This window comes from Tachyglossus aculeatus, chromosome 3 (genome assembly GCF_015852505.1).
Source record: "Tachyglossus aculeatus isolate mTacAcu1 chromosome 3, mTacAcu1.pri, whole genome shotgun sequence".
Lineage (NCBI taxonomy): Eukaryota > Metazoa > Chordata > Mammalia > Monotremata > Tachyglossidae > Tachyglossus > Tachyglossus aculeatus.
Genome location: NC_052068.1, coordinates 18,313,993 through 18,331,002, shown reverse-complemented (window position 1 = coordinate 18,331,002; position 17,010 = coordinate 18,313,993).

Here is a 17,010-nt window from a genome sequence, read left to right as displayed (position 1 = left end):
AATGCCTTTCTCCCCCACTGGGTTGTAAGAACCTTGATGGCAGAGACTGTGTTTATTTACTCCATTGTTGTTTTTTATCTTATACTGTCGGATCAGGTCTGACCCACAGCGACGCCTTGGACACATCTCTCCCAGAACGTCCCACTTCCATGTGCAAGCGTTCTGGTGGTGTATCCATAGAGTTTTCTTGGGAAAAATATGGAAGTGTTTTACCATTGCCTCCTTACACCCAGTAAGCAAGGCTCTGCTCTTGACCCTCTCCCAGGCCTCTGCTGCCCAGCACGGGTGAGTTTTGACTTGTAGCAGATTGCCTTCCACTCACTAGCCACTGACCAAGATAGGAATTGAATGGGTAGGCCTCTGCTTGACTCTTCCTCCTGTAGTCAAGACTGGTAATAATAATAATAATAATGGCATTTATAAAGTGCTTACTATGCACAAAGCACTGTTCTAAGCGTTAGGGAGGTTACAAGGTGAACAGGTTGTCCCACGGGGGGCTCACAGTCTTCATCCCCATTTTACAGATGAGGTCACTGAGGCCCAGAGAAGTGAAGTGACTTGCCCTAAGTCACACAGCTAACCAGTGGTGGTGCCGGGATTTGAACCCATGACCTCTGACTCCAAAGCTCGGGCTCTTTCCACTGAGCCACGCTGCTTCCACAGTACTGGAGTACTGGAAACTCTCCAGGTGCGACCCTGAGAGGTGTACTTACTCCACTGGACTCTCCCAAATGTTTAGTACAGGGCCTAGAACAGAATAAGTGCTCAGTAAAAAAACATTGATTGAAAGATTGTTTGATTGTTCAGGGCTCCTGAGGACCTTTCTACCTAATACAATGGCCCAAGTGGCTCTTCAGTCAATCTATCAATCTATCTATCAGTCAATAGTATTTACTGAGCGTTTACTATATGCAGAGCAATAATATTAACAATAATAATTGTGATATTTGTTAAGCATTTAATATGTACCAGGTACTGTTCTAAGTGCTGGAATAGGTATAAGCAAGCTGGGTTGGGCACGGTTCCCGTTCTACATGGGGGTCAGAGTCTTAATCCCCATTTTACAAATGAGGGAACTGCGGCACAGAGGAGGGAAGTGACTCACACAAGGTCACAGCAGACAGGTGACGGAGCTGGGATTAGAATTTAGGTCATTCTGACTCCCAGGTTGCTGTTGTCCATTGGGCCACACTGCTTCATTGTAGTAAGCACTTTTGAGAGCACAACAGAACAGAATTGGCAGACACATTCCCTGTCCACAACTATCTCTATCCCCAATGTGATAACCCCGCCAGGCAGAATTGAGTCTCCTATCTAAACAGTGTTTTTTCTCCCGGACCAACCATAGATACACAAATATTAATCAATCAATCAATCAATTGTATTTATTGTTCACTGTGTGCAGAGCACTGTACTAAGCGCTTGGGAAGTACAAGTTGGCAACATATAGAGACAGTCCCTACCCAACAGCGGGCTCACAGTCTAAAAGGGGGAGACAGAGAACAAAACCAAACATACTAATATATTAGAAGAGGTGTGGCAAATTGGAAAGAGCCCAGGCCTGGGTGTCGGAAGACCTGGGTTCTAACCCCAGCTCTGCAACCCACCGGCTGGGTGACCTTGGGCAAATTACTGAATGCCTTTTGAGCCTCAGTTTCCTCATCTAATAAATGGAGATGAAACATCTGCTCTCCCCCTCTTCACGGACTGTGGGCCACATGTGGGACAGGAACTGATTCCGAGTGGATTATCTGGTATCTATCCCAGTCCTCAGTACAGTTCCTGGAACATAGTAAGGGCTTAACAAACACCACAATTAATACTATTAAGTAACAATCACTGAAGAACTTGCCTGGGAGATGCACAGAGCAATGCTTGGGGTTATAGAAGGAGATTGGGATATTGTTCCTTCAACTGAACCAGAGGGACCCAAAATGCTGGCTTAGCTCCTAATTCTTCCCAGCCAGTCCATAGGGAGAGCTGACTTTTCCTTTATTTGTACTGGGAGCCAAGCCAGCGCCTGTTCTCCAGCCACTGGCCACAAACAGGCTTGGCTAGCATTCTCCCTCTGGTGAGGCACGGGGCCAGAGCCAGTTCTGTCAGCAGCCCTGCTTCAGCTGAATTATCGGCAGATGAGGAAACAGGGCTTCTGGGAGAGAATTCCAATGGCTCAGATAGTTGGGTGAAGGTTCAGGTCGCCCGCTCCACCATAACCTGCCACTACAACATGGGGAGATTGAAACTCTCTGAGGAGAACTCATGTCTGTTCTCTCTCTGCTCTCGGGAGCTCCTTTGGGGTGGTCTGTCCATGCCGGGCCTAAACCCAAATATAGCATCTGCTGAGAGCTAACGGACAGTTCAGGTGCCAGTGGAATTGGTTTAGTCATTTGAGTTATGAGAAGAGGAAAACCATACCCGCTTTTCTCATGATAAAGTTATTTTGTGGATCTTAATTTGTGCTTCTCTCACTCAAAATAGCTAAAGCTATAAACATTAGAGTTGGCACCACTGAAGCCCTTCCCTGACAGAAGGATATTAAACATTTCAGGGTTACAGAGTGTAAGTGGCTCTCAGGACAGAAGAGCAAACACTGTCCCTAGCTTCAACTAGATCTGAAGAAGTCAATGGATGGAAAACCTATCTGAAAAGAATCATTAAAGATCTGAGGTGATCAGTTTTCTATCGGGTCGATTTGCCTCTCTTTCTTTGGCCTCCCAAGACCGTGTCTTGATGCAGAAATTCTCAGGAATTTGAGAATCAATGCGGCCTAGTAGATAGATCACAGGACTGGGAGTCAACAGGACCTGGGTTCTACACCAGATGCCACCATATATCTGCTGCATGACCTTGGGCAAGTCACTTCACTTCTCTGGGCCTCAGTTACCACATCTATAAAATGGAGATTGAGACTGTGAGCCCAATGAGGAACACAGACTGCATACAACTTGATTATCTTGTACTTACCCCAGCTCTTAGTACAGTGTCTGGCACATAGTAAGCACTTCACAAACACTACAAAGAAGAAGGTTGTCAGCTGCCCCCCTAGCCACTAAGATGTCCAGTACATGTGAGTTTTTATATGTTCACAATGATGTTAGAAATGATGATCCATTTATCCAGATGTAACAGTTAAAGATTCATTCATTCAATCATATTTATTGAGTGCTAACTGTGTGCAGAGCACTGTACTAAGTGCTTGGGAAGTACAAGTTGGCAACATATAGAGACAGTCCCTACTCAATAACGGGCTCACAGTCTAGAAGGGGGAGACAGACAACAAAACAAAACATGTGGACAGGTGTCAAGTCATCAGAATAAATAGAAGTAAAGCTAGAAGCACATCATTAACAAAATAAATAGAATAGTAAATGTGTAAAATAAAATAAATAGAGTAATAAATCATGTTTTACTGTGTATGTCATCATCATATTAAGGCCAGATAAATCAGAAACTTCCTATTCCATATGCTCTAAGTCAAAAATCGTAATGCTTGGGAAAAATTCCACTTTTCAGCTTGATCCATCATCAACTGCATTGAGCATCTGCTGGGTGCCAACTTCTTGACTAGATGCCTGCCTTGAGAAATTTACAATAGCATGGAGAAACCAAGAAACAGTTTACAAAGATACAATAAAGCACTCATATATAGCGAGTATGTATATGCTCTTTTGATAGATATACACACACTTTTTTTTTTAGTTTTTATCATTTCTGTGTGCATATATTTTTATGATAAAATAAAATAAACGATAAAAACTAAAATAGGCCAATATATAAAATAGAGATAGATGTTCCTATCCATGCTCAGGATAGCTGATGAGATAATGTAACTAGGAAGATGGGGGTTCATCTGGGAATGTCTCCTGGAGGAAGAACATTTTCAATCAATCAATCAATCAATCATATTTATTGAGTGCTTACTGTGTGCAGAGCACTGTACTAAGCACTTGGGAAGTGCATGTTGGCAACATATAGAGACAGTCCCTACCCAACAGTGGGCTCACAGTCTAAAAGGGGGAGACAGAGAACAAAACCAAACATACTAACAAAATAAAATAAATAGAATAGTTATGTACAAGTAAAATAAATAGAGTAATAAATATGTACAAACATATATACATATATACAGGCTTGTATTTTCAGACAGGCTTGGTTTGACAGATTTGAATGGGGATGAAATTCCAAGCAGAGAGAAAGTTATGTGTAATGGGCCAGGCACGGGAGAGCATGGAGCAAGATTTAGTTAGAAGGTTGTTTACAAAGAGTGAAAAGTTCCAGGTGAAGTATATAACCTGATTTGCTTGTATCCACCTCAGTGCTTAGGACAGTGCATGGCACACAGGGAGTGCTTAACAAATACCACAACTATTATTATTATTAAGTGCTTTGGGGAGAAGATAGGAACAGTGGAAACAGTTGATAGAGAGCATTAAATCCACCGGTTAGGGGGTTTTGCTAAATACAGAGACAACTGCAGAGGTGAAGGAGGAATCCTTTGTCATGACTGACTCCCATATCGTCCTCTCAAGTCCTGAGCTCTCTCAATCTCTACGCTCTCACATCTCCTCCTGTCTACAGGACATCTCTTCATGGAGGTTCCCCCAGCACTTTAATGGTAATGGCATTTATTGAGCATTTCCTGTGTGCAGAGCACCGTATTATATAGTATAGTGTACTTTACTGCTGGAGAAGCAGCATGGCATAGTGCATAGAGCATGGGCCCAGGAGTCAGAAGGTTCTAGGCTCTAATCCCAGCTCCACCACTTGTCTACTGTATGACCTTGGGCAAGTCACTTCACTTTTCTGGACCTCAGTTCCCTCATCTGTAAAATGAGGATTGAGACTGTGAGCCCACGTGGGACAGGGACTGTGTCCCTGTGATTTGCTTACATCCACCCCACATTTAGTAAGCACATAACAATCTGTCTTCTCTAATAATAATAATAATGGCATTTATTAAGCACTTACTATGTGCAAAACACTGTTCTAAGTGTGGGGAAGGTTACAGGGTGATCAGGTTGTTCCACGGGGGGCTCACACTCTTAATCCCCATTTTACAGGTTAAGGAACTGAGGCCCAGAGAAGTTAAGTGACTTGCACAAAGTCAAACAGCTGACAGTTGGTGGAGTAATAATAATAATAACAATGATGGCATTTCTTAAGCGCTTACTATGTGCAAAGCACTGTTCTAAGCACTGGGGAGCTTACAAGGTGATCAGGTTGTCCCACTGGGGGCTCACAGTCTTAATCCCCATTTTACAGTTGAGGGAACTGAGGCACAGAGAATAATAATAATAATGATGGCATTTCTTAAGCACTTACTATGTGCAAAACACTGTTCTAAGCGCTGGTACAATGGCATTTATTAAGCGCTTACTATGTGCAAAGCACTGTCTAAGCCCTGGGGAGATTACTAGGTGATCAGGTAGTGATTTGAACCCATGACCTCCAACTCCAAAACTTTGGTTCATTCCACTGAGCCACGCTGCATGCTGCTAATATGTTGTGGAGATCTCTGAGCATAAAAAAACTAAGGCCTGGGGATGAGATGAAAAATTAACTGGGGAAAGCCTCTTGGAGAAGGTGGGATTTCAGAAGGGTTTTGGAGAGTTCATGATTTGGTTGATTTGAAAGGGGTGGGAGTTCCAAGGAGGTAGGAGGTGATGAATAAGGGGCCAGAGGTGGGAGAGGCAAGAACAAGTGACAGTGATGATGATGAGGTATTTGATAAGCACTTACTATGTGCAAAGCACTGTTCTAAGCACTGGGTGGATACAAGGTGTTCAGGTTGTCCCATGTGGGGCTCACAATCTTAATCCCCCTTTTACAGATGAGGTAACTGAGGCACAGAGAAGTTAAGTGACTTGCCCAAAGTCACACAGCTGACAATTGGCGGAGCCAGGATTTGAATCCGTGACCTCTGACTCCAAAGCCCGGGCTCTTTCCACTGAGCCAGTGGAAAGGATTTGGCTGGGAGGAACAAAAAAAAATTTAAAAAAAACAATCAATTGATGGTATTTATTGAACACTTGCGGCATCCAGAGCACTGTATTAAGTTCTGGAGAGAGCGTATGTTGGACCTGTCCACCTAAGTGAACATCTTAAAGTATTCTTCAGTCAGAAACCACTACTCCTGATATCATGACCCTGCCAGGCAGAACTGGGACTAGAATGAAGGCCTCCTTCTCAGAATAGTGTTCTTTCCACTGGACTAGAGTTGGTAGAAATGATCGCTAGCTGCTGGAGAGCCTTAAGGCTAATGGTCAGGACATTTTTTCTTAAGAAAGAGGGAAATGGGTAGTGATCAAAGGATTGAGGGATGGTGAGCTGCTAGTGGAACATTGTTATAGTGATCAAATGATTAAGGGATGGTGACCTGCTAGTGGAACAATGTTATAGGAAGGTGATGTGGACGGCCATGTAGAGTTTTGAGTGAAGAGGGAGGATTTGGAGGGTAGAAGTTCAGTCAGATTAGGAAAGAACTAGAGTCAGGATAGTGGTCATTTATACGGAAAGGCATAGGGGGATCCAACATATCAGGGAGAAAGAACCAGTGGAACCAGTAGGATTTTACAAAAAAAAGTGGTTTTTTATGGTATTTAAATGCTTACTACATGTCAAGCACTGTGCTAAGACCCTCATGGGGCTCCAGAAAAGTAGGAAGGAGAGTGTGTATTGAGGAAACTGCAAACTGTGAGGGAAAATGTGGAAAGTGAGGGGAAAAGGAGAGGGAAGAATCAAAGATGACATTAAGGTTATACGTTTCTCTCAATCTATGGTATTTAGGGTATTTACTGTTTGTGGAGCACTGTGCCAAGTGCTTGGGAGGGTACAATAGGGTTGGTACAGACAATCCCTACTTTTGAAGAGTTGACCATCTAGCGAGACGGAGAGAGTGGTGGTGTTGTGGACGGAGATGAGGAAGCTAGGAGGAGGAGCGGCTTATTAGATATGTTACGTTTCATGTACAGGAGGGACATCCAAGGGGAGATTTCCTGTTGGATCTGCCTCTGCCTTAGGGCTGGGGTCCATGTATATGGAATGTCATCTTCCTGTGAAATACGCAAGCTTCTCCTGCTCTGAGCAGCCTCCCTCCCATCACCATGGGAGCCTTCCCCACCCTTCCCAACCTCAGGAGCTGGGAGCCAGAAACAGCTGCTCTTCCCAATTGTAGGAACATTGTCCCCCATCTCAGCCTTCCAAAAGTACTTATCTCCCTATTTTGGGCTTTATCTTTTATTTCTTATATTTTTAAATCCTCTTATTGTCCATAATTTATCTATATATTCAGTAGGGCTAGCCTCCTCAGCCTAGATTGTGAGCTCTGTGTGGGACAGGGATGAAATCAGCTGTGTGACCTTGGGCAAGTCACTTAACTTCTCTGTGCCTCAGTTTCCTCATCTGTAAAATGGAGATTAAGATTGTGAGTCCCGCATGGGACAACCTGATAATCTTGTATCTACCACAGCATTTAGAACAGTGCTTGGAATTTAGTAAGCGCTTAACAAATGCCATCATTATTGTCATTACTTATTTATTATTAACTCCACTATTTTTCTTGTATTTACCAATGATTTAATAATAATAATTATGGTCTCACTATTACCATAATTATTATTATTTATTTATTATTAACACCACTATTTTTCTTGTATTCACCTAAGGTTTAATAATAATAATGATGGCATCTGTTAAGTGCTTACTATGAGTCAAGCACTGTGCTAAGCGCTGGGGTAGATGCAAGGTAATGAGCGAGTCCCACGTGAGGCTCACAGTCTTAATCCCCATTTTACAGATGAGGTAACTGAGGCACAGAGAAGTTAAGTGACTTGCCCAAAGTCACACAGCTGACAAGTGGTGGAGCTGGGATTAGAACCCACGACCTCCGACTCCCAAGCCTGTGCTCGTTCTACTAAGCCACAACTCTCTCTCTCGCTCTCTCTCTCTCTCTCTCTCTCTCTAAATTCCTGATAAATACCACAACTAGTCTCTTCCTTTTTTCTTGTAGTTAGTCCTCTGGGAGCACAGTAAGTTTCCTCATTCTTACCCCTTCTCTATTTTTCCCCTCTTTCTCCCTTCTCTCCCCTTCTTTCTTCTCCTCCACACTTCCCACCTGCCTCATGTGGATTTAACCTGGTTTTATAACCAGGTTGGAGAAGGTCGTTTCTGTTTTTTTAAATGCTATGTGTCAATTACTGCTCAAAGCTCTGGGGTAGATATAAGTCAATTGGGCTGGATACAGTCCTGTCCCACATGGGGCTCATAGTGCTTTGACCTCACATTAGGACTAGATGGTAATCCAATTAGACACTCTTTTTCCTGGAGCAGATTTTTTTCTGGAATATTCTAGCCCAAGATGCTTGAGTATGTACATTCATGTGCAATCTCTCCAGGTAGAACACTGCAATCCATGACTCAGGAATCTGTTTGGTTTGTAACTCAATTCCACAATTTGTCAACATTTGTAACCCTCCATAGCCATCTTAACAGAAACACTAAATTGAATTATCCAGTGAGATTTCATTCCTGGCTATCTATCACCAGACAAGCTACATATCCTGTTCATCATTTTATCTACCAAGCCATGGGCACCAGATTCTCTAAGGAGCCTCGATTTATTTCTCTTAGGGGGAATTTGTTTCTTTCCCAAGTCTCCAATCAACTCTGATACATGTCTAGCTTCAAAACTTTATGAGGGTGATTCTGTTTCATCCTCAACTGAGTTCTGGAGCTATGCAAACAGTAATTCCATCATTTTGGCTAATTTTTATCTGTGCAAAATGTGTACTCAATAAATGTTGTTGTCAGACTACATTAATGTTAGTTTAAAAATTCAACTCAGGTTCTTTCTAATTACCAGCCAGAGGGATGTTACACTGAAGATTAGGGAAGAATTGGGGGGCAATCCAATAAGGCCTGCTCAGCCCGGGTGCTTAAAATGATAATTCTGATACATGGCTTAATGGCAAGAACACGGGCTTGGAAGTCAGAGGACGTGGGTTCTAATTCCTGCTCCACCACTCGTCTGCTGTGTGACTTCAGGCAAGCTGCTTAACTTCTCTGTGCCTCAGTGACCTCATCTGTACAATGGGGATGAAGACTGTGAGCCCCCACGTAGGACAACCTACCTTGTACCTACCCCAGTGCTTAGTATAGTGCTTGGCACATAGTAAGCGCTTAACAAATACCATTATTGTTATTATTATTATTCTTTATTAACCGCTTATTATGTGACTAACATTACCTAAATGCTGAGGTAGATGCAGGATAATCAGATCATATATAGACATCATTTAACATGGGGTTTAGAGCCCAGGAAGGAGAGACAGTGTTTCAATTTCCATTTTATGGATGAGGAAACTGCAGCACATAGAAGTTAAGTGGTTTCTCAACAGGCCAAGAGGCAAAGCTGGGACCAGAACCCAGGCCTTATTGAGAAGAAGATTATAGCTGGGGCACTTGGCTTGCTTGGCTAAGCAGCGGAGGAAACTCTTGGCGGTAAGCTTATTGTGGGAAGGGAATGTGTCTGTTTATTGTTGAATTGTACTCTCCCAAGTGCTTAGTGCAGTGCTCTGCCCACAGTAAGCACTCAATAAATATGATTGAATGAACACCTCTGTATCTGTGAGTGCTAATGCACATTCTCCCAGATTTGGCGGGGTCTATGTTTTCCTCAGCCTTTATGACAAACCTTTCCGTGACTATGTTTCCAGGCTGCAAATGGGCTCGTGAAAGATGGTTTAGTGAGATTTTTGATTATCAGTTCTGTTAATCAATAGTACTTAATCTGTGCAGAGCACCACACTAAGCGGTTGGGAAAGTACAATAAGAGAAACAGCATAGCTTAGTGGATAGAGCACTGGTTTGGGAGTCAGAAGGACCTGGGTTCTAATACTGGCTCTGCTGTGTGTCTGCTGTGTGACCTTGGGGCAAGTCACTTAACTTCTCTGGGCCTCTGTAACCTCATCTGCAAAATGGGGATTAAGTCTGTGAGCCCCATGTGGGACAGGGACTGTGACCAACCTGATTAGCTTGTATCCACCCCAGCGCTTAGCACAGTGCCTGGCATATAGTAAGCGCTTAACAAATACCACTAAAAATAGGTAGGTTCAATACAGAAAACAAATGCATCTTCTACTCAGATATTTTTTTACCAGAGTTGCAAGCATAGAAAGGATATCTCGGTCTGTATCGGTACTGACCAGAAGCTTAGAACAGTACCTTGCAATCAATCCATAGTATTTATTGAGCACTTACTATGTGCGGAGCACTGTACACAGTAAGTTCTCAATAAATACTATTGATTCTCATGCATATTATCAAGCAAGATTCAGTCAGCAGCACCAGTAGTTCCTGAATTCATTCATTCATTCAATTGTATTTATTGAGCTCTTACTGTGTGCAAAGCACTGTACTAAGCGCTTGGGAAGTACAAGTTGGCAACATATAGAGACGGTCCCTACTCAACAGTGGGCTCACAGTCCAGAAGTGACTGACTCAAAGACTTCTGAGGATGTCTGTTGACCTAGAAGGGCTTCCTGATGAATTTGAAATATATTTGGCTTCAGCTTCCAGATCCATTATTGCATTATCACTCAAGCATGCTGTGATCATGCTGGCTTGGCAAAGCCCTCCAGCTCTTCTAATGCATGTTTTGGGGGCTGATAGGTCTTTCCCAACTCCCTGCACCCCAATTAGCGCCAACATCCTATTACTGAAGCCCAGGAATCTCCCCTAAAATAGAGGAATCCCATAGTCTATCACCCCACTCCCAGGGCTGGCTGCAGGAAGCTCATAGAAAAATGGGTCCCTCCCCATCTGGGACTCTCCAGGTCCATGTTTCTCCCCAGAACCTGGGACTTTTCCTCCAACACCTACTGCAGGCAGACATCAAGAGCTGAGATTGCCAAGAAATGATTAAATATTGTGCCAGTGAAAACAAATCCACTTCAAATTGTCTTTTCCTGGATCTAATATTTTCCCTCCCAGCCCCCTCTGCATTTCCCTGTAAGCATCCTGAGGCTCAGGTTTCTCTGATCTTTCCCCCACTTCTATTGAGACTCCAGTCTCACTCTCTGCCAGTCATTCAACTGCAGTATTTGTTAAGCACTTACTGTGTGCCAGGCACTGTGCTAAGTGCTGAGGTGGATGCAAGCAAATTGGGTTGGACACAGTCCCTGTCCCATGTGGTGCTCACATTCTCAATCCCAAGCACAGAGAAGTAAAGTGACTTATTCAAGGTCACACAGCAGACGAAGGGGGGAGCTGGATTTAGAGCCCACGACCTTCTGATTCTCAGCCCTTGCTCTATCTACTACCCCATGCTGCTTCTCAAGAACAGGGTGTCCTTTCCTTCAAGGGCAGGAGGCATGTTTCTCTGTAATTCTAATCTCTGAACTCAAACTTCCAGAATATCCAAATCCTAATCTGGTGATTCTCTTAATCCCTCCCTGTGTGTGTGTGTGTTTTTTAATTGGTATTTGTTAAGTGCTTACTACGTATAGGGCACTGTTCTAAGGTCTGGGGTAGATACAAGCAATCAGTTTGGCCACAGTCCCTGTCTTATATAATAATAATGATGGCATTTATTAAATGCTTACTATGTGCAAAGCACTGTTCTAAGAGCTGGAGAGGTTACAAGGTGATCAGGTTGTCCCCCTGGGGGTTCACAGTCTTATTCCCCATTTTACAGATGAGGTAACTGAGGCACAGAGAAGCTAAGTGTCTCAAAGTCACACAGTTGACAATTGGTGGAGTTGGAATTTGAATCCATGACCTCTAACTCCAAAGCCTGTGCTCTTTCCACTGAGCCATGCTTCTTCTTCTTCTTTATGGGGCTCAGTGTCTTAATCCCCATTTTACAGATGAGGCACAGAGCAGTTAAGTGATTTACCCAAAGTCACAAAGCAGAGAAGCGGCAGAAGTGGAATTAGAATTCAGGTCCTTCTGACTCTCAGGCCTGTGCTTTAAGCACTAGGCCATCATCCTAACTGAGCTTTCTTTGTGTCCCGCTCTCCCATGCACAGAGCTCACCAAACTCTTGCCTCCAAGATGGGTGAGGGTCTCCCTCCCCAGCAATATGTCCCGCTTACTTCTTTCCCAATCCTTGCTGACTGGCTTGGCTAAATCTTTTCACTTTCCTCAGGGAGGGGGCATAGAGGAGTGACACTTTGAAGAGTCCCTCTTCGATGTAGAGGGGTGAAACACTTCATCACAGAGGGTTAGGAGAACAGCACAAACAAAGGGTTCATTCATTCATTTGATCTCAAGCCCTTACTGTGTGCAAAACACTGTACTAAGCACTTTGGAAAGTACAATGCAACAATAAACAGTGACATTCCCTGCCCACAAAGAGCTCACAGTCTAGAGGGGTTAGGCACAGGTAGGGCTAAAAATGACCAAAGGCCTTTGGTAACCATGACCCGTTCAGTTGCTCCCTTCAAAACTATCCAACAAGTTCCCCTTTTTCTTTGCCTAAAAAAAACTTCTTAACATTGGATTTAAGGCTCACCAGCAAATAACATAATACCAGAAACCCTTCTAGCCTTGGTCATGGTAAAGGAATTCCCTTTGGTTACTGCTACTCATTCATTCAATTGTATTTATTGAACACTTCCTGTGTGCAGAGCACTGTACTAAGCGCTTGGGAAGTACAAGTCGGCAACATATAGAGACGGTCCCTATGCAACAACGGGCTCCCAGTCTAGAAGTTCTGGATCTGTATCACCTACCTGGATCTTTGAGCCGAATTCCAGGTTTCGGTGACAAAGGGCAGCGTCTACAGGGACAGCTGATAATAATAATATTAATATTTGTTAAGCACTTACTATGTGCAAAGCACTGTTCTAAGTGCTGCAGAAACTGAGCTGGGGATTCAGGGCTGTAGATCCCTCACCCTTCCACTTGCTGGTTTTCATTCAGGACAAAACACTTAATACTAGGGCTCTGCACACAGTTGATCCAAATAAATACTGGTGATGGATTGATCACAGCTACAAAATTAACTCACCTGGGCAGGGTACAAAAGCCCAGAACCAACCTCCAGTTAATGCTGGCCTATTACAGAAGCAAAAAGCAGGAAGTATCCACAAGCTTGTCCAACCAATCCTTGGGAAATCAACCTTCCTCTATTTCCAAACAACAATTCCTCTACTAGAGCCAACTACACATCACTTGCTCCTACAGCCCACTACTTTACCACAACATCTGCTCCTAAAATTCACTTTGCTTATTTCAAATCACTTCTGGTAGGTCCAAAAAGCAGGAAGTATCCACAAGCTAGTCCAACCCATCCTTGGGAAATCAACCTTCCTCTATTTCCCAACAACAATTCTTCTATTAGAGCCAACTACATCTCACCTGTTTCTAAAGCCCACTAAATTACCACCCTAGCTACTCCTAAAATTCACTTTGCTTGCTTTGAATCATTTCTGGTAGGTCCCATCTACCTAGTTCCAAATCACTTGAAATGACTAATTTTCCCCCCCCACATTCTAAAGTTCATTCATTCATTCAATCGTATTTATTGAGCACTTACTGTGCGCAGAGCACTGTACTAAGCGCTTGGGAAGTACAAGTTGGCAACATATAGACATGGTTCCTACCCAACAGTGGGCTCACAGTCTAGAAGGGGGAGACAGAGAACAAAACAAAACATATTAACAAAATAAAATAAATAGAATATGTATAAGTAAAATAAATACAGTAATAAATACGTACAAACATATATACATATATACAGGTGCTATGGAGAGTAATAAATATGTGAAAACATATACATACATATATATTGAGCGCTTACTATATTGAGAAGCTATAGTAACTATATTGTTACTATAGTTATAGTTATATAACTATATATATTATAATATATATATATATATATATATATATATATTGAGAAGCTATAGTTACTGCTTCTTTTAGACTGTGAGCCCACTGTTGGGTAGGGACTGTCTCTATGTGTTGCCAATTTGTACAAGCACTTAGTACAGTGCTCTGCACATAGTAAGCGCTCAATAAATACAATTGATGATATATATATATGAGGAAGGGAAGGAGGTAAGGCGGCGGGGAATGGAGATGGGGAGGAGTTCTCTTAATCCCTCTTTTCCCTGGACTGCTACTTTCTGTTCACGGACCCAACCCACTTCGTTTGACTTCCTAATACAGTGCATTGTCGGATCCTGTTACCCGTTGATGTGAGCAAAATGATAGTATGCAAGTCAGTGTCTGCATGTGAGAGCCAAAGCCAGGCCACACAGGCAATCTGGGTGAGGGCTCAAGTCAGTCGCTACCCATTACCTTGCAAACCCTCCTATAACGTGGCACAAATTCACTTGCTTTGCGGCAGAGACACAAATTGAAGCGTTGGATTTCACAGAGCTTCAAAACTGGGTGGTATACTTAAACATGATTTGTGGTAAATCTTTTTTTTTCCCTGGGTTCCATTAAAATCAGCTCTTCCTACCTGAGTTAACCCATTTTTCACTCTATTTCTAAAGAGACGGTAGTCAGCCGGTCAATTATGTTGGGGAAGAAGCATGGCGTAGTAGATAGAGCAGGGGCCTGGGAATCAGAAAGTCAGGGGTTCTAATCCTGGCTCCACCACTTTTTCTTTATGGCATTTATTAAGCACTTACTATGTGCAAAGCACTGTTCTAAGCACTGGGGAGGTTACAAGGTGATCAGATTATCCCACGGGGGGCTCACAGTCTTAATCCCCATTTTACAGATGAGGTAACTGAGGCACAGAGGAGTTAAGTGACTTGCCCAAAGTCATACAGCTGACAGTTGGTGGAGCCGGGATTTGAACCCCTGACCTCTGACTCCAAAGCCCATGCTCTTTCCACTGAGCTACGCTGCTTCTCATACCACTTGTCTGTTGTATGGCCCTGTGCAAGTCACTTCACTTCTCTGGGCCTCAGTTACCTCATCTGTAAAATGGGGATTGCGACTGTCAGCCCCATGTGAGGCGGGGACTAGGTCCAATGCGATTTGCTTGTATCCACCCCAGGGCCTTGTACAGTACCTGTCACACAGTAAGTAAGCAATTAACAAATACCACAATTATTATTTATTGAGCATGTACTGTGTGCAGAGCACTGCACTAAGTGCTTGGGAGAGTACAATATAACAGCGCTTAGTACAGTGCTCAAGTGCTTAGTACAGTGCTCTGCACACAGTAAGCGCTCAATATATACAATTGAAATAATAACACACTCCCTGTCCACAACGAGCTTATGCTCTAGAGGGGGAGACAGACATTATTCAATCATATTTCATGCAATCATATTTATAAAGCACTTATTGTGTGCAAAGCACTATAATAAGTGCTTGGGAAATAAATTACAGATAAATGCTGTGGGGCTTAGTGTGGGGTTGAGTATCAGCCCTCTCCCCTGCTAAAACAATGGCATTCATCATGAACTTACTCTGGGCCAAGTACTGCAATAACTGCTGAGATAGATTCAGGAAAATCAGGTCAGACACGGTCTCTGTCCCACATGGGGCTCACTATTTAAGTGGTTGGGAACCAAAAGGAAAGTACTATATGGCTCAACTGACTCAAAATGTCAATTTCAGACAGGCCTCTGAATTGAAAAATAGAGTATTGGGTCACAGATCGAGTAAAAATAAAGTACATTCAGATTTAGCTTACCTCCTCAGCTCTTCCTCCTCTGTCTTACTTCAGGGCTGCATGTGCTAGACGCAATGCCTGAATATCCAGAGGAAGGATTTTGTGGAAGTATTCCACAAGATGGGGCTGCGACAATAGGAGAAATCCCAGTGACTTTGTGTGGTTTGAGGGGTGGTTGGGAAGGGATAGACTGACTAGGGACAGTTCTGGGCAAACAGTGGATTTAGGTTATGGGAACTTAAATGTGGCGACTTGAATTGCCCATTGGACACGGAGTGTAGTCCTTGCTTTCTGACCCCTCCCCTCTTGCCGTCGACCTCTTCTCGCTAACACCTTCTTTTGTGTCTTCTTTTGGAGAGAAACTGGATATATTTTTGGAATCTGAGGAGTTAGGAACTCTAATCTGCCAGATTTAGGACCACTTGAGCACTGTACAATTTACTGGGTGGGTTCTGGTGCCTACCAGGGGATTTTCACATCCCACACCGGAGGCCAGGAAGTTAGCTTCCAGCCCTGGAAAACCTGAGACCTGAAAAGTAGCATTCACTAGTGGTTGGAGCAAGGACCTGAGATTCAGAGGAGCTGGGTTATAATCCCAGCTCTGCCACTTGTCTGCTGTGTGACCTCGGGCAAGTCACTTCACTCTTCTGGGCCTTAATTTCCTCATCTGTAAAACGTGGGACTGTGTCCAACCTCATTAGCTTGTATCTACCCCTGATCTTAGAGCAGAGCTCGACACATAGTAAATATTTAAAAAATACCATGGCTTCTGGGCAATCCTGATAGTATCACCGTGATCATGAGAAGCTCTGGAAGGGGAGGTAGAAAGACTCTTCTCCTCTCCCTGCCCACAGCCTGATCCCTCCCATGGCCATGCTGCATGGGAGGTGAGAAAAAGAGAGGAAAGATAGAATGAGGGAGAGGTGGGTTGATAAGTAGAGAAATGGGAGGAGAGAAATATGAAGTAACTTCTTGCCATTTAGCTTTAAGACATTTGATAGACCCTCTCTCTCTCTGGTTTATTGTCTTCTCCCATTACGCACAGCTTGCACTCATAATTCCTCTCATTTCCACTTTTTGCATTCTATTGTTTCGTCTGTCCTTACGGTTGTGTTGCCTATTCCGTCTTTCCTTTATTTTTAGACCACAGGGTCCAGAAGTTAACTCTTTTCTCATCCACCTATTTTACCCCAGGACTTAGTCCAGTGCTTTGAAACAGTACTAAATAACTACTATTGCCACTGCTAATCTCTGTATTTGATTCTTGCATCCCATCCTCTGACCACTTGCTCACCGGATCCCTGAAGGATTACTGGCATTATGAACTATGATCCCCTTATTTGGCAAAGGCCTCCAAGGAACCAGATAAC